The sequence below is a fragment of the Grammomys surdaster genome, unplaced genomic scaffold, assembly GCF_004785775.1.
Source record: "Grammomys surdaster isolate TR1022 unplaced genomic scaffold, NIH_TR_1.0 126391, whole genome shotgun sequence".
Taxonomy (NCBI): domain Eukaryota; kingdom Metazoa; phylum Chordata; class Mammalia; order Rodentia; family Muridae; genus Grammomys; species Grammomys surdaster.
Window position 1 is genome coordinate 18,668,462 of NW_021621185.1, and position 26,439 is coordinate 18,694,900.

At 43.2% G+C, this 26,439-nt stretch overlaps 1 protein-coding gene across 1 annotated transcript in view; it reads right to left on the bottom strand.

The window, feature by feature from the left end:
- Sv2c (synaptic vesicle glycoprotein 2C) overlaps nucleotides 1-24,372 on the bottom strand; it is a 177,801-nt gene extending 153,429 nt beyond the window's left edge. Inside the window, exon 1 of the mRNA XM_028760161.1 lies at nucleotides 24,251-24,372. The gene's annotated coding sequence lies outside the window, so the exon portion shown is untranslated. The remainder of the gene's footprint in view (nucleotides 1-24,250) is intronic.
- Nucleotides 24,373-26,439: the final 2,067 nt, after the last annotated feature.

Below are 26,439 nucleotides of genomic sequence, written 5' to 3' on the forward strand. Positions count from 1 at the left end.
ATACATACACAGGTGTGCATGCGTGTATATGCAGAGGCCAGAGGTCAGTGTTGAATCTCTTCCTTAATCCCTTGCCACTCTATGTTTTTGAGAAAGGATCTCACTCTGGAACTGAAGAACACTGATTGGCTACACTAGCTATACAGGTAACTTCCGAGATCCCCCTGCCTCTGCACGCCAGTGCTGAGATTACAGATGTATGCCATCATGGTCTGCTCTTACATTGGGCTCTGGAGAGCCAAACTCAGGCCCTTGCGCTTGTGTAGCAGGAACCTGACTGATTGGGCCACCTCCCTGATCTTTCTCATACATTAATATTGAATTTGGTAGCACTGGCTAAGTGCAGTGCCCTGTGCTTATAATCCCAGTACCCAGAAGGCAGAGGCAAGGACAGAGAGTCCAAGGCCAAGTTTAGCTTATTGAGCACATTCAAGAGATCTCAAGATAATGGTGAGACCCTACTTCAAAGGCAACACAAGTTTGAGGATATGTGTGTCTGTGCAAAGAGGGGTTTGAATCTAGAGCATTGTTTTCTTGTAATGTCTTTGTCTTTTTATAAGTCAGAGTAACATTGGTCCCATAAGTGAGTAGGGAATGATCCCTCTCTTTTTTTTTTCTGTTCATTTTTTTTATTGGATGTTTTGTTTACATTTCATATGTTGTCCCCTTACCCCATCCCCCACCCACCCAGGAACCCCCTCTCCCCTCTCCCCTCCTCCTTCTTCTCTGCGGATGTAACCCCTACCTACCCCCGACTCCCACCTTCCCACCCTCAAATTCCCACCCCCTGGGGTGTCCAGCCTTCATGAGGTCAAGGATCTCTTCTTCCACCTATGCCCAGCAGGGCCCTCCACTCTTACATATACAGCTGAAGCCATGGATCCCTCCCTAAGTGCTCCCAGGATGGTGGTTTAGACCCTGGGAGCTGTGGTTGGTTGGTATTGTTGCTCTCCTCATGGGGCCACAAACCCTTTCAGCTCCAATGGTCTTCACTCTAACCCCTCCATTGGGAACCCCATGATCAGTTCAATGGCTAGTTGTGAGCATCTGCCTCTGAATATGTCAGACTCTTGCAGACCTCTGAGGAGACATCCATATCAGGCTCTTATCAGCTGCACTTCCTGACTTCCACATCGATAATAGTGGGGGATTTCAACACCCCACTCTCAGCAATGGACAGATCATGGAAACAGAAACTAAACTGAGACACTTTGAAATTAACAGAAGTTATGAACCAAATGGACTTAACAGATATCTATAGAACATTTCATCCTAAAACAAAAGAATATACCTTTTTCTCAGCACCTCATGGTACCTTCTCCAAAATAGACCATATAATTGGTCACAAAACAAGCCTCTACAGATACAAAAAGATTGAAATAATCCCTTGTATCTTATCAGATCACCACAGTCTAAGACTGGTCTTTAATAATGACAAAATCAATGGAAAACCCACATGCACATGGAAACTGAACAACTCTCTACTGAATGATGACTTGGTCAAGGAAGAAATAAAGAAAGAAATTAAAGACTTTTTAGAACTCAATGAAAATGAGGACACATCATACCAAAACTTGTGGGACTCCATGAAGGCAGTGCTAAAAGAAAAACTCATAGCTCTAAGTGCCTACAAAAAGAAACTGGAGAGAGCACACACTAACAACTTGACTGCACAACTAAAAGCTCTAGAACAAAAAGAAGCAAATACACCCAGGAGGAGTAGAAGGCAGGAAACAATCAAACTCAGGGCTGAAATCAACCAAATAGAAACAGAAAGAACAATACAAAATATCAACAAAACCAGGAGCTGGTTCTTTGAGAAAATCAACAAGATAGATAAACTGTTAGCCAGACTAACCAGAGGGCACGGAGACAGTATCCAAATTAATAAAATCAGAACTGAAAAGGGAGACATAACAACAGAAACTAAAGAAATTCAAAAAATCTCAGATCCTACTACAAAGGTCCCTCTCTTTTATTCCGAAAAATGCTTTCATAAAATTGATACTACTTCATTCCTAAGTGTTTAGAACAATATACATTATAATTTTAATTACACTATTCTTAAAGATCATGAGGATTAACTGAGCATTCAGTATATATGTGCTATTATAGTTAACCTGTTAATTTAACCCTATATAAGTAGTTAGCATATTAATACCAGAGCAAACACCCTGTGTGAGACCACAGACTTTATTTATTTGTCACAGGCTGACATGCAAACCCGTATATGACCAGAAGTAACGATGGTAACAGCACCCAGAGCTTAAAGACCAGAACAAAAAGGATTTAGATATCTTTGCAATTGTTATTAAAACAGAGTTAAGAATCACTAATATTTTAAGAGAATATTACTCTTCTACTACTCAAAACATCGCTTCATAATTATTCTTTAAATTTCTGTGTGCTCGAGGAAGAATGTCATTTTCTAGAGTTACGAAGCTGGGAGTAAAGTCAGATGCAGATGACTAATAAGAAGATTCCTTTTCCTTTGTCCATCTTTCAATACAGTAACTACAGAAAGGCACAAAGACTAAGCGAAGAATGTTAAATAATGGATCAAAGGAGCCGTCATTTTGGAAATCTATTATACAACGTGCTGAATATTTCAGCGGTTTTAATTATGTATCATTACACACTCCATTACCTTTTCCAACATCCCTGCATGGTTTTGCAGACTTTGACATTATAACAGAATGGGTAATGGAGCAGCGAAGCAGACCAGGTGCTATAACAAAAAGCATTTGTGTAAATGTCTAATAGAATATGAATGAACCAAACTAATGGGAAAAAAAATCAAGCTCTTCCAAATGTTAAAGCTTCCGCTGGCTGTAAGCTGAGGCTAAGTCAAGCTTTTGCAATCTTAAGCCGGTGAGGCTCACAGGTGCACAGCAATGGAGACCTGGTAAATAAAGTCAAGGTCATGTTTCCTGTTTGATTAGTAAAGAATATTTATAGAACATCTCTCAATAAGCTTATGAGTAAACTACCCAAGCCTAATTCAGGTCTACAATCCTGACAGAGCCACTCAGAACACTGAGAGCCCATTGGCTTATGGACAGAACCTGGTTTAGACAAGCAGACACACACCCAGTGGTCGAGGCACTATGGCCTCATGTCAGTGGTACCTGCTCTCTGCATTCAGTCACTTCCCTTCTGTGATATGTGTCCCTTGTATCAGGCTCAGCATATCTTCCTGGATCTACAGGGGATCCCCAAGAACCTCAGCAAAAGCTGAGCACTCATGAGGCTGAGGACAAGGTGACTCAGCTACACATTGAAGGCACCTAAGTCGGACCTTGGAAGAAAAGGAAAAGCTTCATTTTAATCAGTCAGGAAGGATAATGGGAATTGGCCCAGTGAGTAAGGGCAAGCAGGAGCTTGTCCAGGGAGGCAAGAAGGACCAAAGGAGGCAGGAGAGCATCCCCCCCCCCGCGTCCCCCCGGAAGAACTCCAGGAAGTCCAGTGGAGTTCCTCGTGAGGATGGAGCCATTAGTGATCTTTAGCAAAGCTGATGGTGCTGGGTGTGACCAGCAAGTGGTCCTAGGTGTGCAAAGGAGGGAGGCTAACAAAGTGAAGACAGCTCAGCAGACATCGGGTACCGATCCAATACAGACCCAACACTGGCATAAGCAATAAAGTTTTAAAAAGTTCACAAGTTCAAGTGTGTTTTACATTTTTACATTTTACAAGACGAGAAAATGGATTAAGGACACTACTCAGATGTGTTAGCCTGGACACTGTTGTATTGACTTAAGTGAGATGTGAGGGAGGCCTGGGCTGAGACTACAAGAAGACTGAATAACAAGTGTCCAGTGACATAGCCAGCCCATTGCATCCTTCTAACTTTCTTCCCTTTCTATTAAGCCCCACAGTATTTAAAAACAAAACAAAACAACAATCAAACAAACAGCTCTCTCCAAATGCCCTAGTGGCCACTGGTAAAACCACTCAACAATAAACAAAGTATGAAAAAGTATTCTTTCACATGTCTGCAGGAGAAGTAGGCAATCTAGTACAGCTCTTTGTTCTTGTTCTTGTTAAATTACCTAAGGATGGGATTTCTAATAAATGTTGGTGCACATGCAGTTTTGTTTTGATATTAATTACTATATTTTAGTTAAGTGTAATGAGCTTTATAACTAATCTTTGGAGAGGCTCCGGGTAAGATGTTGCAGTAGGGTCTACTGTCATGTGATCAAACTGAGGAGAAGATCAGGTACAAGAATAATTAGACTCTGCTAAAGAGACAGAAAGAGCTTCAGAACCTTGCAGAGACAGTGCTAGAATGACTTTCTCTGGTCAGATCTGGAAATATAGACACAGGTACCATTAGACACACTGAGCAGGTTGTAGTTAATAAATGTATACACTTATATACATGTAACAACAGTCAATGAAAAAAGAGGCCATGGATTTGAAAGAAAGAAAGAAGACACACGTCGGAAGATTTGAAGGGAGGAAAGGAAGGGGGGAGAATTGATGTAGTTATATTATAATCTCAAAAATAAAAGAAACAATAAAAACATTGCTATAAAAGAATAAGATAAGTTCATATATTCTGGTGGAGAATTAAAAATCATATTAATATTTGTTTTCAATACAAAAAATATTGAGAAAGATAAATGAAATATCAACAGAAAAGCCATGATGAATACAACAACTACAGGCACAGGCACGGTGCTTCCTCAGGTAGAAGGGAGCAAAACCTCCCTTCAAGGTGAGCTTGGTGGCCCTGGAGAACAAGAGACAAGCCCCCAGGATAAACCCCCAGCCCACAGGCCTCGAGTACAGTTGGATGGACACCCTGCTGTGACTTCTCTGAAGGTCAGGCCAGCAGTAGAGAAGAATATGCCAGTTCATGTGAGTCTGGGCTGCAGCCAAGCACCATCTTGACAGGAGTCCTTTCAAACTATATGTGTGTGTGTGTGTGTGTGTGTGTGTGTGTGTACATGTGTGTGTGTGTATATGTGTGTATATATGTGTGTTTTTATATGAATATGACAGAGAACAGGGAACAACCACAATTCAGGGAGCCTGTATTTCACTTGCCTAAAGACCTAGGATGAGAGAGGACCCTGTGTGACACTTGAAGAGAGTCATAGGGCCACGTTGGAAAGTGCAGGCTGAAGGATGTTTGGCTCAGGCAGGGAAGTCTAGCCCAGCACTTAGATGCTGAGAGCTAGTTTCATCCACCAAGAACAGCACAGGAGTTTGATAGCCCTGAACTTGAGGTTGGTGGATAGATCCATCTCTTGAGTCACATCTTCCCTTCACACAAAGGGAAGTGATTTTCTCCAACAGGGTGATTAATACTCAGATCTTCAAAGTATGAAGCTGGGGTCCTCCACTTTTCAGATGTCAGTCCTGAGGCTGCTTTAAAGCTTGCCCAAAGCATTTGGGATACACCAACCTGAGCGTTGGCTGCCTGACAGTGTGTATATGATCTGGGGAATCTCTGAAGGGTAAGAAAACCTGCCCAGTTGTAGACTGTGATGCTGAGTGTGACCAGCAAGTGGTCCCAGGTAATGCTAACAAGGAAGACTAATAAAGTGAAGACAGCTCAGTAGACATTGGGTGCCTATCCAATACAGACCCAGCACTAGCATAAACAAAAGAAAGAGGTTCACAAGTTCAAATGGGGCAGTGTTTGTTCACATTTTTTTGGCTGTAAGAAGTGGAAGAGGGACATACATTTAATGGGTAAGGACAACTCACAGGACAGTCCTCACGAAGAATTACCAAATGTCAGCAGTACTGAGGCTGAGAAATGTTGCCTTAAGCAAGTGTTCTATGGTAGCTTTCAAATCACCAAGGACCTGTGGATGCCTTATACTGACTCTCACTCTGAATTATTGTACAGATGAAAGCCCGTTTTGAACACCTCACCCAGATCCATATGCTTCTTGTGCCCTCAGGCTGTGTCACTCCCCGTCTTACTTCCCTGATGATGGGCTATCCCTTGCATACTGGAGATGGCTGGCTTGGTGGCTGAAGTTGATTGAAATCTCCCTTTCTTCCTGGCTTCCACCTGCCCCCCATCCTTCCTCTGCTCAGACAGGAGTACCTCAGGCTGGGCTAGACTTACTATGTAGATCAGGTAGGAATTAACCCCCTGATCCTCCTACTTCTGCTTCCCAAATGCTAAGATTACAGGCATGCCCAGTAGCACCCAGCTTAAACTTTGTTGAAACTCCTGCTACATTTTTAAAAGAATACTTCAAGTATCTGCTCAAACCTACTTATCCTAATTTGTTAAGAAGAAAAGAAAAGCTGGCCATGATCCTTTATGCATTTACCTATTAAATACCTAAAGACAGTTATTAAGTCACATCTCTGCCTTCCCATCTCTGCTTAAATTCCAGCCCTGTCATTATCCCATAGGAACAAATGCCTCCCCATGGCAACAACTGGTGAAGTAACTGTAGTTTTGATGCTAGTGTTCATTGTCTACTGTGAAATTGCATTTATTTCACTTAGCAGAGTTGAGGTTTGTGAGCCAATAAAGAAAAAATAGCCAGTCTTGACCTCCAGTTAACTCAAGGCAGCTTTACATAAAACCAAGATTAAAAATTAAATGCCATGCATTATTAAAAGCTTCTCTTTTCGTGGTTATCCAAATTTTTAAAAGAGATAATAAACATTTGCTAGTTGTATAGTTTATTGATATTATAAATGTTCACCAGGCATTTCACAAATGAAATATCCTGGGCAGTTTGCTGGCAAGCCTGTGCTTTAAAGACTTTAAGTGATTCAAATTCAAGTATGAGCTGGGGTGTATACTGATCACTAACTCACGACGTCATTACTTCTGAGATTTAAGAAATAGGTCTACATAAGGAATGCACACATGTTGCAGCCGGGGGAGAATTGTAGTTTGGGGTGAAGAAGGCAAACACAAATGGCCTGAAACTTATACAGATCCCTCTCGCATCGCTGGAGGGGAAGCTGAGCTGCCTGCATGATGAGGGCAACTGGCCTGTGGGTCAAGCATCAGCGTGATGGTCGGCCTGAGAAGCTGACACTTGAAGAGGCAGACATCTCGATTCTCAGTGCTGTCAGTCAAAGAGACAGGAAAAATGTTCTAAAGGAGAGCTCTGTGTTGTCGTATGTCAGCCAGACTGGACGTCAGTGGTGAGTTCGCCTGTGAATTCGAGAAGCCACCCTTCCAAGCAGAAAAATAGTGTGACCAGGAGACCCTGGGAAAGGCTGTTAGCTATGTTGTGGCTTTCTTAGTAAAGATGTCACAACCCATCAATATTGGGGAGAATAAAGACTCCCCCCCCCCCACACACACTGAAGGCACTTATATGGCAAGCTAGAAATACAATGGAAATAACGTTAAAACATCTCCTAGATTCTCAATAACTCAGGTACACGTACAATATTTTTTTTCTAAAGCATTAGATGAGGTGTGATATGAAGAGTAATTTTCTAACTTATTTGGGAGTCTCAATGAACAGATTGTATGTTACCCCTAATGTCTGACATAGTGACCAAACAATCAATGAATTAATAATAAGATAAGAAGATATAATATGGTGATAACAAGAAGGTGCACAATCTCTCCCCCATCAAAAATTAAGATCAAATAAATTACTTATCGGTTGCAAAACATTCCTTTAATCTTGGCTTAGTTATACAAGTCTTCTGTTTAATTACACTAATCGTAAGCTTCTCTCTCCAGGCCTGCTGGGAAGCCGATGTTAGCCTTTATATGGCTTTGTTTGTCTGATTTAATTCTTTTTAGTTACTGCCTCTGAATACAATCTAAGCTTCTTCTGCACACACATCCATACCCCAAAGGGCCCACCATCATTATGTATTCAGAGTCACAATAATGCTTGTTTGGGGACACAATTAGCTGTAACGAATTTATCAATAAAAGAGGAGTGCTCTGCCCCATCAGTAACAGTGCCTGCATTCCTAGATAAAGGCTGGGCAGTTCTTGTCAATACTCCACACGTAGATAAGAAGGCACACGAGACGGCTTCCTCTCTTCCCTCTTACATCATTCTCTCACAGCCTTCTGCTTTCTTCCTTCTGAATTATCCTCAAATCAGTTTCAGTTGACAGGAAAATAATCACATCCTTAGTTACACGGTGGGTAACTAAGCTTTCCTTTTGTAGCAGTGGTTCTCAACCTGTGGGTCACGAGCCCTATGGCGGTCGTAGATCAGGTATCTGGCATACCAGATGTCTACATTACTATTCATAACAGTGGTGAAATTACAGTTATGAAGTAGCAACAAGAAAAATTTTATGGTTGGAGTCACCACAGTGTGAAGAGCTGTATTAAAAGGCTGCAGCATTAGAATGGTTGAGAACTGTTGCTCTAGAGTCTCCTCTGGAAGCAATGCAGAATCAAGGCCCCCACCCCCACTGTCCCCAGAAAACACAGGCAGGGAATCCCACAGGAAACAGTGACTGACAGTGATATTTAAGAATAAGAGGATTTAAAAGATCATGTTAGGAAGAAGTCACAAAAATCTACCAGGTGTCTCGGCAGCCCCCCCCTCAATCTTTATTATGTATAATACACCCTTTTATTCATCCATCAGTCTATATTATTTTTTATGCATTTAAAGATAAATTGCAATCATCAATGCCTTCCCCCCACCCCCAGGAAAGAGTTTAAGTTTCTCCTCCCTACCCATGCCCAATTTACAGATGACGAACCTAAGATTTGGAGGAAAATATGCTTGAGTTCTTGAAAATAGCAGTTAGTGGAAATCTAGGATAAGCACGTAGGTCATCATAGTCTGTGACTCTAATGTGATTATATTTTAAAATTAAGAATAAAAATAAAAACTGGGTATTGTGGTGCATGTCTGTAATTTCAGCACTTGGAAGGTGGAGGCAGGGGATTTGGAATTCAAGGTTAGCTTTGAGGCCAGATCAGATTACCATCTTGAACACATAATTTTGGTTTTCTCCCCTTTAAAACTTACTCATTCTTAGTAAAAATAAATATAAATAAATAAATAAATAAATAAATCAGAGACACCCTGAAAAGCTCAAGGCCTTCACAGCTAAAGCCTCTACCTTCAGTTTCAAGTGGGCTCAAAGCTAGAGTTGGGAAAAGGATTGCACATTCTCTGCAAACTCTTCCCCAGGTACGCCCAGACCCCACTCCACCGTCTTCACAGATGAATCTTCTTCCTCCAGACTCAATGCTGATGTGGAGAGACTTCCTAAATAATCAATAAGCCACTCCTTCCCCATTTCCAACTGTATGTATCATCTTATTACACAGCATTAGAATACAAAGAATCAAAAACTGTCCAAAAATCTATAGAATAGAATAAGATTTATACTGCCTTATTAAATACCAGTCATAAATAAAATAACTTACCTCCACATGTAAGTTTAAATATGAAGATACGACTTGAATTATATTAAAGAACATTTCAAATGCTAGCGAATGTGAGATTAGGGCTTTACCCACGATTGAGAAAGTGATCTACCATTGAACTACATCTCCCAGTCTCCTTTCCTGCCTCCCTTCCCCTCCTCCCCCCCCCAACCACGCCCCTCTCTACTGAGACAGGGTTTTACCATGTATTAACACAAGCTGGCCTCAAACATATGACTTCCTGCCTCAGCCTCCCAAATACTAGGGTCGCAGGGAGGTGCCATGAAGCCTGGCTCCAAACTATGCTTTCAAGTATATAAACATTGCAGTGTAAACATTCTTAAAGGCAAACCGAGTTCTGGGATGTCTGTAGGTAGCTGGAGAAGATCACAGATCCAATAAACACCAACTAGACAAGCGATGGGTTTCTTCTCAGCAACTTAACACCGTGGGAAAATGTCACCTCCACAGGTGATGCCCACTTTCGAAACTAATGTAGCCTTCTTAGTTTAAAAGTAATTTCACTCCTAGAAAACATTACACATCAAGAAGACACAAACGCTGATACGCTCACATGAAACATACTTCAGTTCTAACCTTTTTTTTTTTTTTGAGTGAATAGATGTACAGTAGCATACTGGACAGATGGACGATGCTTTATGCAGAATTGTCATGTGCATTATAGGTCTTATGGGACTGTGGGCTAAGTGACAGGGTGCCAGTTCCCAAGCTCAAGAAGTAATTACTGGCCAGAGAAATAATAGGACACACGCAGGTACAGATGTGTATATAGAGGTTATTATTTAACGCAATTAGTTGGTTTACACAATTATGGAGGCTGAGAACTGCAGATCCATGATACAAAGTGCTCTACTTTGAATCCAAGTCTGAATCCAAAGGCAGAAGAACAGTGGCCTCGCCATAGGACAAGCACACACAAAAATGTTTCTTTCAACTTTTTACTCAGTCTGTTAAATAAGGCTTGTCCTCATTAGGGCGTATAATCTGCTTTATTTAAGACTATGGATGCAAATGGTGACTGCATATAGAAAATCTTCAAAGACATGCCCCCAAACAATGTTTAACCAAATATTGTAGCATCTCAAGGCCTTACCAAGTTTTCACACAAAGTTAATATCCCAAGGCATTATGTGAGTCTGCTTACTTGGCACCCAGTTCTGACCTGTGTGTATGTGGGAGAGACTCAACCACTAACTGGGTGGTCTATTATTCCCAGGAGGAAGAAAGGCCCCGGGCTTCTTCATCTTGTGGAAAATTCAGAAAAGTTTATTCTAGAACAGAATGGCTATCCCCATCCAACCCACAGATTCGTCTGGGTAAAAGCAAATCACTGATACTTTCTGTGGTTGACTTGCAGAATGGTTGTGTAATAGAGGATTTGCTCTATCCAAAGAGAGTGTTTTCTTTTTCCAGGGTAACAAGGTAGTTACAGTTCAAAGAAGAGTTTTAAAAGTCCAGATGAGATACACTGTGTAAGAAAGACAGATTGGTAATTAGGAAAAGGAAACAATGAGTGGAATCCAGGGAAAAGAAGTCACCCAGTGCTCAATAAACCCACAGTACTTAATTCCAGGTATCAGTAGTTCTGGGCATTAGAAAAGCCCTTCACACCACACCAATGTGTACATCATGAAACAACCACTCTAAAATCATCCTGAGGACTTGAATAGACTATGTTTCTTACACTCTGAAATATTAATGTGAGAAAAACAGATATGTAACAAAGACTGAATAAAACCCATGAGTTAAAAAAAAGACAAATGTTGTCCTCAAATGACAAATAACAATGTGTTTATCTTTTGATTATAAACATATAAAGTGTTTAATAATGAAGAAAGATAAAAGCTAACTTATGAGTAATTCATTTTCATCAGCATTTTTGTCTTCAACGGAATTTATTTCTACAAACTCAGCAGGCTTAAAAATTAATTAGACATATATGTCATCCTACATGGTCACTAATGATCTGAGTATTTGTTGGGACTATTCAGTTGACAATGAAAAGCAAAGATCAGTGTTTAAACACTTCTATACGACGATGGGTGTTGCAGTAGACAATTAATGGTACTCATGATCACCAGCTGGCGGCAGAGCGAGTTCCTTGCTATCTGCCACAATGTTTCTGAAAGAAAGACACGCACACACACACATGCACCCACGCACGCACGCACGCACGCACAGACCACCCTTATATTTAATATGCCAATGGCTAGGCACTTCCGAACCTCCCTACAGCTAACGTACTCTCCCTTCCGATACTCCTAAATTATTACTTACTAAAACCTATATTTCATCCTGGACGACCCAGGCCTGCAGCCCTCCTGGGTCACGATCCCTGATTCTTACACGTTGGAAGTTTCTCTGTCCTGGATTTTTCAGGCCTGATCTTTCTGCTTTCCTAGCATGGCAGTTCTAAATCCTTCTTCCTCTAAGTCCCTTGCAAGAGAAATCTAAAGTCCCTCCTCTGTCTCCCTGCCCAGCCATTGGCCACCGTCAACTTTATCTACCAATCACAGTCAACTAGGGCCAGTGTCTTACATTGGGGAACCTAATTAACATAATATAAGCATTAAACTAAATCCCCAACAAACAGGCACTTGGTCCTCATATTCTAATGAATCAGGAAAAGTTGCTAGCTATTTTGTTTGTGTCTTTTAAAGGGCCCTGGCTAAGTCTACTTGACTTGGCAAAATTTCCAGAATCTCTATAAAAATCTACCTGAATATTAAGGGAAATGAAGGAAATACAATTAAATATAAGAAGCAGGAAGTCTTAAAAACAAATAAACAAACAAGAAAACTGTAATGACAAATGACTGTTCAGGAAGTCTGGCAAAAGCCTGGATAAAATTGATATATTTCTTTTTTTAAATGCCACACAGCAAAGCTAAGTAAAAAGAAACTAAAAACCATAGTAGTCTATATCTCTAAGGATATTGGTATCTAAGGATATTTATTGTTAAGAAGAGTCCAAAAATCATCAGATAAAGTACACATGAGTTCATTAAAAAAATTTCAGCAACTTAGAAACAAAGGAAGCTTATCAATTCTGATAACGATAAAATCATATAAATCCCAGTGGTTCACACCACATTCAATGTGAAATAGTAAATGCCCTTCCCTAAGATCAAGAGCAACAAAAGAATATTTTGTCTTTCTATTTCTATTCATTCCATTATACTGAAGATCCTAGACTATAAAATAAGACAAGAAAAAGGAAAATCATGTAGATTGAAAGAGATGAATCCAATTACCTCTAATTATACATAATTATTTAGAAATTTATGAGGGAGGAAGGATCTATCAGAACTAATAAATGAAGTTATAAAGGTTGCAAGACACAAAGCCAATAGGAGATTTAACTATGTTTCTTTTACCAATAGCAAAATATAAAGAATAGACCTTAAAATAATACTAGAGCTTTTCATAAATGAGAAGATTCAATAGTCTGATGTATCAATTCTTTCTAATAATGTAGTCAATGCGACCTAGTCAATACGCCACTGACTATTCTGCAGACATCCACAAACTGGAAGCCAAATATCAGCATGCATTAAAGAACAAAATCGTGTTCATTGTGGTCCTTGTTCAGCTCAGGTCCAGGCAGTCATGCTGGTGAGACTTTATGGGTGTAACTTCTCTGCTCACACTCCACAGATACCCAATCCACAGCAAGGTCACCAAGCTTCTGTGGGTCTTACAATCTTTCTGTCTTCTCTTCTGAAATGACCCCTGGGACCAGAGGCCATGAATTTGAAAGGAACAAGATGGGTCTATGGAGAGTTTGGAGGAGTGAAGTGAAGGGAGAAATAATGCAACTATATTAGAATCTAGAGAAAATGAAAAGAAATACTTTTAAAAAAAGCGAAGTCAGAGAATATCTTCTACTTGACATCAAGACTTGCATTGAATGTTACAATAGTCAAGACAGTAAAGAATCAGAAAAAGGTCTGGACACCTAGATTGAGACATGAACTAGAGAGCCCCCAAGATAGACTTTTTAGTAAATGATACTAGACAACCAGACATTGTCTTGCCAAAAATAAAAATAAAATAAAATCTAGATATAGACTTTATACCTCTTAACAAAAATTAACGGAACTGGGTCATACACATAAATACAAAGCACAAAAGCTGCAAACCTTTCTGAAGCAGCGTAGAATAAAATCTAACTGACCTTGAGCTGGACAATGACTTTTGAGATGCAACACTAGAAGCATGATCCATGAAAGCAAACTGGCGGGTTGGACTTAATTATAATTGAAAATGCTTAGAGCCAGAGAAATGGCACCATGATTGAAAGCACTTGCTGTTCTTGCCAATGACCCAGGCTTAGTTCCCAGCACTCACATGGTGGCTCTCAATCTCCAGTAACTCCAGTTCCAGGAGACCTGATTCCCTCTGTTGACCTCCACAGACACCAGGCACACGTATATGCAAATGAAACAGTCCTATACATTCAAACAAATGAATACATTTTATAAAATTAATTGTAAATATTGTTTGTGACTTAGAGTTGTATATGAGGTGAATGGAGGCAGAGTGGAGAAGGGAGGCTGGAAGTGTGATGTGACAAGGCTACCCAACAGGATGTTCAAGGCTACCCAACAGGATGCTCAAGGCTACCCAACAGGATGCTCAAGGCTACCCAACAGGATGCTCAAGGCTACCCAACAGGATGCTCAAGGCTACCCAACAGGATGCTCAAGGGAATCCAGAATTCCCTACTAAAGCAGTCTCTAGCATCAAAGCAGAGCCACAGAAAATGCCTGCTACTCTTATGTGGTTATTACTAGCCTGGGGATGGGATTCCCTCTGAAGGAGGAGCTTTTACAGTTCAAAGACTTCTTCCTTAAAACAAGCCAGGAGCAGCTCTAGAGTACCTTTCATTACCAAGATTTATCACCCTGAAGCAGCCAGGCTTGGAAGAGGATGTTCAGAAGTGTCTGAAGGTAAGAGGTCACCCAGAGCTACTCTGTTCCTGCAGCCCCTGAGGGCTCCTAAACCAGATGATGCAGCAGCCACTGAGGTAACAGATGCAGAGACCAACAAAGCCCACTCCTAGAAACAGCTAGAGTGTGAGTTATGCTTCACAGCACGAGTAAAGCTACTCTGACCATCAAGTGATCTGTTCTTTTGAGACATCTTCCTTGTGGATTTGTACTGAATGGAGAGTCTTTAAACCAATGCAGAAGAAAATCCCAGGTCTTGGCATGTTTCTGGATTAACTGCATGTTAGAAATGTGTGGTTTCTGCTGATACCTGACATAGAGTAAGGAGAGTCTATTAGTATTTAAGTTGGAGAGAAAGGTTTAGCTTTCTTAAAACTATCAAAAAACCTCTTTGATTGTATTCACCAACTCCCCCCCACCTCAGCGAGGCATCACTAAAATCTCTGTGAATGAAAGCAGTTGTCAATTTCATTTTATTTTTTGGGAGGAAGTGGTTTTATCTTAATTTTAAGGGCTCCTTTCCTTTTTTTCCCCCACTGATGTTCTAACTGCATTTATTAAAGCAGCTGACTGGTTCTTTAGAACATGCTCTCAGAGGCTTAGAGAGACAAGCTGCATTGTTTAACTATGGGAGCATCAAATAAACATCTCAGTCCTCACAGACATCACTTGTGACTCTGCCATCAATTGTGGACTCTCCCTTCAAAGCGTCTGGTGACCATTTCACAGGTCTTACCTGGGGACCTGTAAAGCCTGAGGTTTTAGTAAGAGCTTGTCTGCATCCTAAAGAAAATGCTCTGGGCTTTGCAAAAAGACCGTTGAGAGAACAAAAAGTTGCAACACAACTGATAAAGGACTGGTTTAAAACAACAACAACAACCTCTGAAAGTTCAACAGTAAGAAAAAACTGCATTTGAAAAATGGCCAAAAGCTTTGAACAGACACCAAACCAAGAAGATATGCAGATAACAAATAAGACTACGGAAATCTGTCCAATCTCCTGTGCCATCAGGAAACTGTAAATTAAGAGAGCAGTGAGACACCAGTGTAAGAGTGGCGGAAACCCCGTGAATGTGAATGTGTAGTGTCGCATAAATGTGTAAAGAATCCCAGCATCTCAGAGCCATGGGAGTGGCAAAACAAAACAAAACAAAACAAAACAAAACAAAACCCAAAAACAACCTCCCCAGATGAGACTCCGAGGTGTGAAAAAGTCACCTTCTGGTCAGAGCTTCTACAGTGTTTGTAGAAACTATCAACCAAGCAGCACCAGAGCTCCTACGGGGACCAGCTAAACCCACTCTCTGGTTCACCTTCTGAGTCAGAGAAAGAGGGAGAGGCCAAACAGTCTCTTTTATAGCAAACCAGGCCTACCTGGCTGTTGCTAGGTAACTGTTGGGTGGAGCATAGAAGGAATAGTTATTAGGGATTGTGCTGGTTTAGTAAAGTGACACTTGTAGGTTCTCATCCAGGATCCATGACCTCAAGCTTCCAGTGCTAACCATCATTCTTCTCTTGTTGAGTAGGGCTTAAGCCAGAGAGTTGTTGGCTACCACCAAGGCATGTGTGCCTCTGCTGCCCAAGTTGAGGTTATAGTGCCATGCTGGTCACTGCTGTGGTACATGGGTATCATCATGCCAGTCACTGCTGTGGTACATGGGTGTCATCATGCTGGTCACTGCTGTGGTACATGGGTGTCATCATGCTGGTCACTGCTGTGGTACATGGGTGTCATCATGCCAGTCACTGCTATGGTATATGGGTGTCACCCTGCCGGTCACTGCTGTGGTACATGGGTATCACCATGCCAGTCACTGCTGTGGTACATGGGTGTCATAGCTGGGTTGGGTTGTTGGTTGCTTCCCTGATTTGGAAGCTTGCATGGATCTTTCTGGCACCATAAGTCTTCAGAGAGGGGACATTCAGGTCCAGCTCAGGTCCTCTGAGTGGCTGCCATGCCTAGTGTCTTCAGCTATAGGGACTTAACCTCCCACCTCTTGAGTGGAAAATAAAGGGCAGCAGCAATAGGCTATAATGCTTTGGGAGTATCTTGGGCAACTGACTAAAGCGGACAAAAATAAATTCATTCTCTCCCTCCCTCTCCCTCTCTCCCTTCCCCCTTCTTCCTGCCTCCCCCGCCCCAAGATTTTCTCCAACTTACTCCCTGAAGATGCCAGTTTGGACTTCATTCTTCCATACTTTTAAATGTATCTCAGTTTCTCTTTAATAAAAGCATACCATATCTTCTGATAAAAACTTGATAAATTTTTGATGTCAACGTGTATCCAAAGTGTTTCTTGTTAATGCCTGCTCCTCATTTCAATGGCTGTACAGCGCTTTGTGATTGGGATGACCCAGTTGACCTGATCAGCCTCTGATGGACATTTATGCTATTTATAATTGTCCACTACTGCAAATAATTGACTTCTAATGATTCTTCTCATCTCTGATAACTCCGAGCATGTCTAAAAGGGGGAGATGAAGAGGTCTCCTAGAAACCAGCTCTTCCTAATTGAAGGGAAACTTGTGTGGCACTCTCCACGATCCTAAGATAATAGGGCTGCAGCAGAGGAGACAATTGATGGCAAGTACGGAACGCTGTGTCCCTTGAAGTGTCCTCTCACCAGCCCCCCGTGCTCTCTCACTCTTTCTCTAATCTCCCCAAGGACAGTAAGAGCTCATGGTAACATCAGCAGGTTCTATTAATACCGCACAGAGGCCAAGACTGTCCAGGCAGTGAAGGCAGCCAGGGAGGTAATACATCACTGACTACAGGGAAGCAGGCAGGGAGCAAGAGCCACAGGGAGCTGAGGCAGAGACTGAGGATTCCAAGGAGTGACGAGTTTTTGAGGAAGCTGATACTCTACAAATAAAGTGGGAAAAGAAGCAGAGAAAGGACTGTGGGTACTTTCATGGGTCTCCATGTCTCCTTCCCCCTGCTGTGTGGTCAACAGAAAACCCAAGGAGCATCTGAAAACTGAGTATTTAAAGGTTGTGCTTAGATCACTTCAGTAATGTATTTAATGAGCATTAACTGAGCACACAGTCGTGTGCTGAAAACTCATGAAAAGGATGCCAGAGTCGCTAGAACATCTCTTAAGCGCACTCATTCAGAAGTAAGGAAAAATGGCAGAAGGGCATACTTAGAACTATTAACATGAGTAACTTTGGGACTGGGAGAGTAGCTCATTGGTAGAGTGCTTACCTAGCATGCATGAGGTCCTAGGTTCAAATCCCAGCATCAAAGGGAATGGAAAAAAGAATGCCTTTAAAGAGGACAGAGTTTGAGGTGACAAAACAGGTCACTTGTCTATGAACTGCCAAAGTATTTGGCTGTTCCCTGCAGCGGAGGCTCCCAGGTCACATGACTGCTGACTAATTAAAAGAAAAGGGCAAAATGCCTCATATACTTTTCTTAGGAAAAATGTCAACCGTCTAAGATCACTGATTTGTAGATGTTCAAACCTGAATGTTGGAGAAGAGAGAATCTTAAAAGCAAGCTGCTGTGTCCCTGTTGAAGGCATCCCTGGAACCCGAATTTTCACTTCCTCTACAGTTGCAAGGACAATGATGGGGATGGGAGATCCACTGAAGTTTCCTAAGGAGACTTTGGAACGTTGCTTCATAAACTCTCAATGCTCATCCAGCTCTGACACACACTGGACGCTTAAAGCCAGGTGAAGGCAGGCACAGTGCAGAGGGATAAACACGGGAATTAGGTGTCTGCTGATGTGTTTCCGTCTGGGGAAAAATTATAAGATCTCTGAACAATAACAGGCCTGGGTCATAATTAAATCTAATTACACATACAAGATGTGGTCTGTGTGCGTAGTCTGTATATGCACTCAATAATTAGGAGGGCCCAGAACCAGAAAAAAAAAAAAGGATGTAACCCCTTGCTCACAGAATTTCAAGAGGCAACAGGACCACAGAGAACTAAATAAAACACACAGAGCCTTTTAAAATTTGATGTGTGGTATGTCTGCCTAGATGGATAGTTCATGATGCCGGCTCAGGGCATGACTGGTCCAGAAATGGACTCTCTTTAAAAACAGGGCAGTTGTAACTACACAGTTAAATTCTGTAGAATCTCAGGAAATATTTGGTTGCTTCAGGGAGTAAATTTTGATAAAGAAAAAAGGATACTTATTCATTAAAAAAAAGAATGCCATTCTTTCTTTTACAAATATGATATGAGAAGAGAAGGCTGTTTTTTTGTCAGCATACAAAGAAGAACAGATATATTTAAAATTATACAGTCTGTCTATGAATAGCTTGCTAGTAGCATTCCGTATACCATCACAGACAACCTTAAAAGCTAAATATCAACCGCCACAGCAAGGGGAACAAAGGATCAGCAAGGTTCAGAAACTGGGCGTGGTTACAGTATGCCTCCCTCAACCCCCACCCCCATGTCATACTTTAGTCATTTGACAGTATTTCTAAAACTTGGATGGAAAATAAGGCAACAGCCTCTCCCCAAACTTGTCCTTGAACTGAAGTTTAGTGAAAAGAGACTAGTATTCAAAAACTTTTTCATTTCTTTCTTTCCTTTTTCTCTTTATTGTGTGCGTGTATGTACGTGTGTATGTGTGTGTGTGTGAGAGAGAGAGAGAGAGAAACAGAGAGAGGGAGAAAAGAGAGAGAGAGAGAAAAGAGAGAGAGAGAAAAGATAGAGAGAGAAAAGAGAGAGAGAGAGAGAAAAGAGAGAGAGAGAGAGAGAGAGGGAGAGGGAGAGGGAGAGAGAAAGAATTAGCTAGTTAGTTAGTTAGTTAGTTAGTTAGTTAGTTAGTTATCTAATTAGTGGTCAACATTCTGTGCCTCCCTCAACTGCTCTCCACCTTCCTTTTGACATAGTGTCTCTTGTTGAACTTGAAGCTCATGACGTCAGCTAGGCTGGCTGCCCAGTGAACTCTAGGGATCCCCCTGCCCTGGTTTCCTCAGGTTTACCCATGCAAATCAGCATACCCTGCCTTTCACAAGGCTCCAAGCTCAGTGCCCCACATTTGTACACCAAGCACTGCTAACTAAGTCCTCAGCCCAGCCCCCTTTATTTCATTTTTTTTAAATAGTGAAATTAATGAGCTTTATACATGCACAACATTGGCTGAATTTAGTAAATAAAATAACAAGGTGACAAGACAAGTTTAAAATTGTTCCTGTAATCAACAAGCAATGTTTTGGCGTAAATGCAACTGCTGTAGTCATGTGCTATAGTTCTCCGTTGTTGTACCAGGTTCCAGACTGACAATACTGGAAGTGACAAAAGTGCTTCTCTAACTAGTGGGTTTGTGCCTTATAAAACGAAGTGAGAGGGAGCTGCCTTGTCCCTTCTGTCATGAGCACTTCTGTGAACAATAGGACTTCCGTACACTCTGGGTGTAGAGGCTCCTTTTTGGAGAACTTTAGGCCCACATCAATGGCTGGGTATATTGGCATGAACATATTATCCCAGAACTCGGGAGGCAGAGACAGCAAGCACCATGGAGGTCTCTGGGCAGTCTAGCTGAAATCTAGTTCCAGGGTTACTGTGGGAACCAAAACCGTGTGCTGGGAGCATAACTGAAAAGACACTTAACTGGCCTCCATGTGCACAAGCACACACATACCTATATCAATAAGAACGTACACACACATATACACACATGTATGCGTGTGCACACACACACAGATACTGGTGATAGAGGAAAGAAATTGGTACCCTTGTTCACTGTGAGGGTGACGTAAAATGTTACAGTCACTGTGGAAAATAGTGTAACAATTCCTCAAAAAGTGAAAATATAATTAACACGTGATACAGCAGTTCTACTTTTGGATATATGGTCCAAAGAATTGCAAGCATGATCTCAAAAAGACATTTGTATAACGAGTTGAGAGATCACAATTCATAATAGTTGAGATATAAAAGTATCCCAAGTGTCCATAGCTGAATAGATCTACGCAGTGGGATGTCATTCAACTGAGTGAGACAGAAAATTTTAAAACATGGAGGGAACATCTGGAAATTATGAAAAGAGAAATAAGCTGATCATGACAAGGCAAATATTACATGATTCCATTTATATGAACAGAGTAGTCACAGTCATAGAGACAAGAGGTGCCATAGTGATTGTTAGCAGCTAGGGGAGAGAATGGAGCCACCACTCAATGGATGTGGGTCTCAGTCTTAGAAGGCGAGAGAAAATATTTCTCAATGCTGGCGGTAATAGTTGCATGACAACATTAATGTATTTATTGCTGCTGTAAAATGGTAACAATAATACATGTATGATATATATATCATATATATATCATATATATGTTATATGTATAACATATATATAACTTCATAACATAGCTTCATAACATAGCTGAAATACTAAAACCTAAAAAGTATTTATTCTGTCTTAATTGTAGAAATGACAGAATAATCAAAGAAAATATAACAATGCTAAAATAAATTCAAGCTTTGAACATTGCCTAATTAGAAATTAGGCTACACATACCCTAAAAGGCACAACATAGAATTGAATGGACCACTTTCTTTGCAACGAGCTTCATGCAATATTCAATGAATTAATAAAAATATTTCTTATAGTTTATTTTTAAAAATTCAAATTTAAAATATATGTCCTCTATTTTTCTATTTCTTGGCATGGAAGATTTTAGAACTAGGAAAGAGCAAACTGCCCAATTCAACCAGTCTATTTGTTTCCTTTATGTTGTTCAACTTGCCCCAACAGCATAAGCTGCCATGACAGACAATGACTACTAACTGGCCCTCGCTGTGCAGGGATTGTGATAAAGCCAAATGGTGTCTTCATTTAGCATTAAGACAATGTCTAGCAAGAGTCAAACAGTAATCTTAGCCTCTTGTTGCTCTCAGCTGTCTCAAGGAAGATTCTCCTAATTCAGTCTGCTGCAAATTTTTACATGGAATTCTCACATGTAAAGAAAATTTAAAAAGCAAAGAAAATTAAAAAAAAATATGTAGCCATGGGTGGAAACTGTATATAGTTGAAGAGGGAGAGAGAAAGGAGACCCACTCCTCTTATGCTTGCAATCAAACCTTATCAAGGACGAATTTACACAAGTATGTGCTCTGTGAATCTGTGTCAGATAGAAAGCCCAACAAACAGGAGCCAGGAAAACACACCGGTGGAGTGTGGCTTCTCCCCCTAAAACAACTGAGTAGACTCTAGAGAGCGGTTTCAGTTTCACCAGCCCAAGAAATCGACTCTTAGGTGCAGTAAGAAGAGCAACAAGGCTGAGCTGCCCAAGTGAGACACGGACCAATCAGATGCTTTTATTCATAAACCACGTCTTCCACAAACTCATTTCCGAATAAGCGCTCACATTCCTAGTCTTAAGAAAATGGGTTCTCTGGTGATCATGTGACATGCGGCACACTATGGCATCTTTTCAAGAATCACCCTGAGGCTGGGGACCGCATCTTGCTCTCTGGAATATCATTCACGTTTAAGAAACATAACAGAATAATCACCGTTTTTACCTAAAATCTCTTAGGTTAATCTATTGGTGAGACCAGAGAAGCAAATTTCCCTGTCGTGGAGCCACAAAAGCAAATGTACTTCTCCACTATATCACCCAAAGCAGCCAGATCTCCTCCAGACCCTTCCTTTCCTGCCCGCTTTCTCCAGACAGCAGCTAATGACATTTGCTTTTAGATTAGACTGTCAGGGAAGGACTATTGTCTGCATGTGTTGACACTGAGAACCAAATTTCATTTAGAAAACAATGTGGGAAATCTCTATGATTTTTTTCTAAAGAAAACTGTTTTCTTTTTTTCTAGAAGGTGTTTATTTCATCCTTTCTTATACCTCCAACTCTGTGAGGAAATGAAGTCCTCCATGGACTGGTTTTCACCGTTCTTTGCCATGGAGGATGTGTGTACATCAGCAGTTAAAATTCCAGCGGCCGATGACCATCTTTGGAGAAATGGGAAGCCAGATCTTTGTCTGGGTTTCTTGGTAACTACTTTTCTCTCTGTCCCCTTTCTTACCTGCTAGCCCATCCCCCTTATTCATTTTGTGGCACATACTACAGATTTTGTGCTCATTCAGTCAAAGCTTTGCTACAGACTTCCCAGAATGTGGTTTTTTTAAAAGATAGATTGGATTTTTAATATTCCATCAAAGAGCACAAGAGCAGACAGCAGTGCTTTCAACACGAATTTTTATGGTTTAAAAAACCAAAGAGCCACTGTGTTTTCTAAGCCATTCTCAAATCCTACTTAGACGCCAGGCCTCTGCCTAAAGCCTTAGGAACGGATTGACCTTAGACCTGATGAACTCAACCAAGACAGCATTTGCTTGAAAAATTGAGCTGAGCACTAGGAAGCTTGCTAACATAAAATGAGTGGAGTCTGAGAGAACTGTCTCACTCCAGCTAAGGACAAAAAGTAAACTGAAAGGCGTCCCCCGCCCTTCCTTAGTCAATCAGCTAAGCAGGAAGGAAGATATTCCAGCCGGTGAAAGGAATATCTGGGCATCCCTCAGAGACTTAAAAGACGTCCGGGTACCGGGGGAATCCTGGTCGCTGAGACAACGCCTTCCCAGTGCTAACACTGCGGCGCACTGCGGAGCTCTTTGCCTGCCTGCAGCCTCTGTCCTGCCTCTCATTCCCTGCCATCTCTGCCGCAGTCTATGCTCCCACCCTAGTCCCTCCAGTCGCTGCTTTCTGTACAGGGCGAGCCACAGGGTATCCATCACCCGGGAGCCTTTGACGCACACACGCGCGCTCCCAGACAGGCTGGGTCTCCTAGCCCCCACCTCCTGCCCCCCCTTGCGGGGCTGTATTTGCATCACGCCCACACGTAGAGAATGACGCGAGCGCCCCCACCCCGGCTCCAGTGGTCCAGGCGGTACTTCCAGAGCTGGTGACTCAGCTCCTCCCTCTCCGCCTCCGCGCGTGGCGACTGAGGTTCCCGCACGCCCACAGAGATGCTCCTTGTATCTGAGGTGGGGTGCTGGCTTCCCCAGCCAAGTTCATCCCGGCCTTCTAAAATCTTTCCCGCCTGGCCAGAGGCGTTTCAGCCTCGCGGGAGAAAGTACTCTCTATTTTAGAGCCCTTTTGGAGAGGAAAAGTCCACTAAGAGAAGATGGTGGGCTGTCGTCCCATTTCCTCTTAGTCTTACATTGGAGACCTCGGTAGCAATTGTTGCTATCATCATCATCATCATCATCATCATCATCATCATCATCATCGGGGACAGTCCCTCTCCTAAGAAACCCTCACTCTTAGATGCGATTCGCTGAGCTGCCAGGCGCATAGTGGACGCTCAATAGGGTTTTGCTGAATGGAGGTGCAGTGTCAGAGAAGTCTGGATTCTTACAAAGGGCCACAGCAGGCACGCTTCTCTGCTTTCCGCTTTTTTTTTTTTTTTTGAAGAGTTTGAAAATTGACGGGATTTCTGTTAGCTTCCCGCAGAGTCGACTGCGGCTCCCTGTGCTTTCCAACCACCTCTGCATGTCTGCAGAGGGTTTCCCGCAGAAAAAGTTGAGCCAGAGGCTGCAGCGATGGCTCGGTGATGGTGGGCGCTCCCGGCTGCCTGTTTTGAATAGTCTCTCCTGTCCTTCCTGAAGCTCCCCCTCCTCGCTCCCCAAAGAAGCCAGGGGACGCCTACCCACCTGTCCTTGAATCCCGAACACAGAGCACTTTTGACCTGCCCTAGCCCGGTAAACCCGGGGTCACTCAACTGCCTCAGTGAGATTCCCTGCTTCCCATCCCAACACAGGTACCCAGCGGGCAGCCTGCCTCACCTGCAGCCGTTTCCCCGGGGCCAGAGCCGGCAAAGTTGCGCTAGTTGCGCTTCTGGAAGGCTGCAAAAAGTTCTCTGGTTACAACGCTGGGTCTCCCGGTACAGAAGAGGAATCTAAGACGGAGCGAGCCCTCGCCACGATTGCGAGGGACTCCCTACTCACCGTTCCAGCCGCCGGGGACCCCCTGCCCTGAGCGGTGTCTGCACTGCAGCCGTCGCCTTGCGAGCACCCCTCGGCTTGCAGCCCGGAGTCGCCTCGGTCTGCCACACTCTCCTGCAGCGCGCGCAGTGGTGACTCCTTTGAGCTAGTCGGCGGCGAGAGGAGGGGCGGGAAAGTGGCTCCCGGCGGCCACGCTGCGGTCCTCCTCCTCCGCCTCCTCCCTTCGGTGCTGCAGTGGCGGGCGGCGGCGTGGAGAGTACAAGCGATGCGCAGGGAGGGGGGTTACGGCGCGCGGGGGAGGAGGGCGCTGTGCAAGGCTGGGCGAGCTCCCGGAGTGCTGCGGAGGCGCTGCTGCGGTGCGGGTCTTGGGGTGGGGGAAGGGGTGCGGTAGGGGTTGGCTCCAAGTGGCAGGTACTTTTGAAGAAGTCAGAGCTCAGTTTGTAGCAGGAGGGGCGGGGGCTGGGGGGGGCATAAGGCACCGGTGCTGAATTAGTCACCGAGTGTGACTGTGCGCTGTTCATTTGGCGGCCCCTTGGGCGGGTTACAGCAAGGCATAAGGAAATTGTTGATTGCTGGAGGCCAGTGCCTGGGGAAGGAGGGCTTTTGTTCTGTTTCTGAGCCTGGAACTGGTTAATTTTGACTTGGCTTTCAGTAAGTCAGTAGGCAGGAATAGCTGATCTCCCCCGACCCCAGCCCTCCCCCTCCCTCATCCCGCCACACACACCTGAATCTCCATGCTGGCACACAAGTCAAGAGAAAACTTGGGGCTTAGTGGAAGGAACTCCACGCTCGGTGTGAGTGTGTGTGTGTGTGTGTGTGTGTGTGTGTGTGTGTGTCCCCAAACCAAGGAGGGCCAGGGAGCAGCCGGGATGGGGCCGGGGGATTTCTTAGCATTTTTAAAAGAAAGAGAGAGAGAGAGAGAGAGAGAGAGAGAGAGAGAGAGAGAGAGAGAGAGAGAGAGAGAGAGAGAGAAAGAGAGAAAGAGAGAGACTAGAATATTGCTCTTGTTCCCAGGAATGCCTTAAAGGGTGAGAAACCGCAACCTCAACCTCACCTTAGCTCTGGGGCTGGACTATACCAACTGAAATTCACCCCGGAGAGACCACACCCAAGCACTAACTCTGTCTTGACAGGGCAGGGCGTCGTCTTCCTCTTAGCCACCCGAGCACCGAGCACCGGAAGGGGCAAACTGCGAAGCTAGGCATCCCCCATGTAGTAGACCCTGCCAGCTCCGAGCTCATGTGCTTTGGAAGCCCCCCACCCCTCAGGCAGGTGCCCACCGCACAATCATTGCTCTTATAATGATGACCCGGAGGAGCGAGACAAAGCGAGGCGCGGGTGGAGGCTGCAGTGGGCAGAACTCTCACACAATCTCTCCCGCGATGTTTTCCTGCGAGAAATAGCCTGAAAGATTGAATAGGTGGCTGTATGTTTGGCCGTGCCGGTACATGTGTAAACAATGCTTGTAGAGATGCTGGAGAAGAGAGCAGCCCCGGGCTCTTCTGAGAGCCTGGAGGAGCTGGAGGCTCCGGCTAAAGAAGCTGGTGGGGACCACGTGGACCGCCTGGGACAGATAACTCCAGCTTGCTGTAGTCCATGTGTGCCACAATTCAGGATGAGATGAGGAGAGGGAAATGGAGCCAGCCCTCAGCCTCTGGCTGCCCCTCCTTGCCAATCTTGCATCTGAGACTCAGGATTCTCAGGCCCTGTTGAGCCTACACTTTCTAGATGGGTCTTTGAATTCAAACTCATCTGGCTCCGATAGTTTGATTAAATGCTTTGCTGTTTGTACCATTTACTGTGATGCTGTGAGATGGTTGGATGGTATAACAATCAACCCACTGGCTTAGACATCCTTTCTGTGGATTCTTACTTAATAAACTAAACAATTATTCTGGGGAAAATGCTTATGTGGCTACCTTGTAAGGTGCCGTGTCGGCACAGGTGTGCTCCAGCATCGGTGTGAGATTTTTAAAAATGTAAATCTTATCTTTGTAAAATATACTGGGATGTGCCTCTTCCTTCAACCAATCCCTGTGGGATCCATGGACTCTCACAGGTGAGTGGACTCTCTGGCTCTGGATTTTCCCGTCTTGATACACTTGAAGATAACAGCTCCTGTAGTTCCTACCCTGGACAGAGCTGAGTTAGATTCGGCATTTAAGCATGGTATCTGAAATACAGGGAAGGAC